This window comes from Cryptotermes secundus, unplaced genomic scaffold (genome assembly GCF_002891405.2).
Source record: "Cryptotermes secundus unplaced genomic scaffold, Csec_1.0 scaffold599, whole genome shotgun sequence".
Classification (NCBI taxonomy): Eukaryota; Metazoa; Arthropoda; class Insecta; order Blattodea; family Kalotermitidae; genus Cryptotermes; species Cryptotermes secundus.
In genome coordinates, this window is record NW_019730109.1 from 604 (window position 1) to 3,737 (window position 3,134).

A 3,134-nucleotide genomic window follows, 5' to 3' on the forward strand; every position below is an offset into this window, starting at 1 on the left:
TGCTTTACTTTTGTATGCATATCCCGTTTGTTATCGTATCCTGGAAAAGATTGGTTTAATGGGCATTTTGAACGCATATTCTCGACATTGTTTCTCATCATTAGTAGTTTCTTTGTTCATATTGCATTTTTAGTATCTGTATTTGGTATTTATTTCAAATCGCCAGTAGTTCATGACATTATACCACAGTCCAGTCCTCTAGAAGCTCCTGCACGCAGGCTTGTTTTAATTGTTGCTGATGGTTTACGTGCTGATTCCTTTTTTGGGGCAGATGATTTATTTAAAGTGAATGCCTCACACTTCAGGTATGCAGCAGCAGAGAAGTTAGAACGTTATTGTGTTATAGTTAATGAACATAACCTAAATTTTTTGACAACTTGACTGGTTGCAGGAGAGGGGAGCATGGGGCGTCTCTCATACCAGAGTACCAACAGAATCGCGCCCTGGACATGTGGCATTAATTGCTGGATTATATGAGGACCCATTTGCTGTAGCCAAGGTTATAAATTGTGATGAGTGATTTTATTCTTATAATTTTTAATTAACTTTCTATGTCAGAATTGAGTGTGTCTTTAAACCAGGCTTACAGTTGCTTCAAGTAAGTTAGACTGGTTTAACTTAGGGTTAGTAATTTTAAATAGAACCTACATTCTTGGACAGTTCATGAGGTTTGAATATACTGGAATTGCATGTTAGATGCAGTAACTGTTAATGAACTTCAAATCCAGTGACATGTGTACACAGTCAATATGTTGTTAAGTCACTGCATATTCTAGGTTGTGATTCCATATATTCCTTTAGGTGGATACAAGGGTCATTGTACTTTGACCATGCAGGGTGGCATAGTCATTAGTTCTTTAATTGTGTATTAATTCAAAGGAACATGCTGCCTCCATCTAAAGGATTGAGGCAAGGTTGTCTGGGCAAGGCATGTTTCCCCAATCTCATTGACCCGAAAAGGGTACAGCAGCAGGTTCCTCCAAAACATTGGTAACCATCTACAGTAATATACTGTCATATTCCAAAAGACCAAATTCAAACATTCACCACTGTGACAACAATCTTACATTGTTGCTTATTGTTTACTGTGTGTAAAGAAAAAATATACTTGAAAAGTGTTGGATTCTGGGATGTAATATTATTCATCTGGTAGGAGTTTAGCCATTTTTTGGAGGAATGTAGTACCTATATGTTCAGGGTCAATGAGTAAGCCAAGCAAACAGTAGAAAATTTGCTTGCTTGTTTACTTGCTTATTTACTTGCTCAGTTTACTTCTTGACCCTGAAGATGGAAGCAGCACATTCCTGTGAAATGTCAGTAAACTTTTAACAGAGTACATAGTGTCATCTCAAAAGAGAGTTCTCCTCATAGTCACCAATCCGAGAAACTCAGATCTAACAAAGAGTACACTTTTGCCCAACAGTTCTCCAGGAACAATCCAGAACATTCCTGAAATAGTATGTTTTATCTTTCATGTTATGCCCGTAAATACAGTCACAGTGCAGGCCATTCACTGTATGGTTAAAAAAGAAAGTATTTACGGTTGTATGTTCTCTATCCTTTTGTTTTATTATTTTTATTCTTTATTTATTATATTTTATTTTTTCTAGGGTTGGAAAGACAATGCAGTAGAATTTGACTCTGTTTTCAATGAAAGTCAGTACACATGGTCCTGGGGAAGTCCTGACATACTTCCCATGTTTGCCAAAGGTTTGTTGTTTTAATACGTAATTTATCAACGTACTTATCTTTATTTCTCTGAAGTCATAAGATTAAGGCTATGTATCTTATGTAATCTTATGTAGTTTGGTAAAAGAGTGAAGTTTTGGGTACCCCTAAGATGGAAGGAGCAGGTTTATATCCAAAATGATGAGTTCTATCTACCAAACTACACGTTGCAGGAAACAGTAATTTTAATATCCACCACGATGAGAACCTCAAATGTCAACCTTGAAGACTTCTTTAAATGTAACACTGCCTAATCTTGCTGCAACATGTAAATTGCAGCAAGTCCCTGCAATTGCATTGTTACCTTATTTTTAGATCTTCCTTGGTATGTAGTAATAAATTTTTAGTAATTTTTGGTAATGGAAATACCACAGGAGCATAATGTTGCCATTTGTGGATAAGAAGATGAAATGACTAACACAATCTCACAGATGTAGTATGGCTGTTTCACCAAAGCAGCCTTCTATGTCTCAGAAGCATTGTTAGTTAACAGTGAGATAAACCTTTCACATTTTTGTTCAGGTGCAAGTGGAAACCATGTTTATATATAGACATGTATGGCTCTGAAGTTGAAGATTACTCTGGAAGAAGATCCACAACAAGGCTTGATACATAGGTGTTCAGGAAGGTTCTGAACCATGCCAAGACAGATGCTGTTCTTAATTAAAAACTTAATCAAGATAAAATTGTATTTTTCCTACATCTTCTTGGACTTGATACAGCTTTTCATACACATAAACCATATTCACTGTAAGTGTTACAGAAGTGAGTGTTTTGAGTCATACTCCAGTTACTTTGCCCTTTCAGCCTTCGGTATGTGTTAGATAGTAAATAGCTTGCAGGTTCCAAAGCTGTTGTGGGCGTGATGGTGATTCGGTCTTGCCAAAAATCAAATTATAGTCTCCCACTCCATGGGCAGTCACTGGTCTATCAGTAAGTACAGTAAACTGCAAATTATCCTGTCTTTCCTTGTGATGCAGTATAGTATATGTGATTTAAATCTATCATCATCAGTCTGCCTTGTTACCTAGAAAGACAACTATGTACTGTTGTATGTAATGTTGAACACTGGGTTCTAGTAGCACTCCTGTTATGGAAATATTATAAATTCACAATTTATTATTGTCCTTCCATGTATATAGATTTTGATATTTTTATGGCAGTGAATGTTCAGATTTTTGTATTCTGGATTGTGACACCTTATAGCCTTGTAGGCAGATACAGACATTTCAGAAAAATGGACAGGGACCAGTGAAGGCCTCTTGTGAACACAGTAATGAACCTTCAGGTTCCATAAAATGCTGGGAAGCTCTTGAGTAGCTGCACAATTGGAAGCGTCTCAAGAAGGGCTCAGTTTCATGTTGCCTACATTTTTGGAGCTGAAGATGGAAACATTTCCCCCCCCC

At 36.8% G+C, this 3,134-nt stretch overlaps 1 long non-coding RNA gene across 1 annotated transcript; it reads left to right on the forward strand.

Moving 5' to 3' along the window:
* Positions 1-285: 285 nt before the first annotated feature.
* Positions 286-2,992, forward strand: LOC111866187. The gene is made up of 3 exons (XR_004513186.1): positions 286-499; positions 1,611-1,710; positions 2,251-2,992. It is a non-coding gene; the product is annotated as an uncharacterized LOC111866187 (long non-coding RNA).
* Positions 2,993-3,134: the final 142 nt, after the last annotated feature.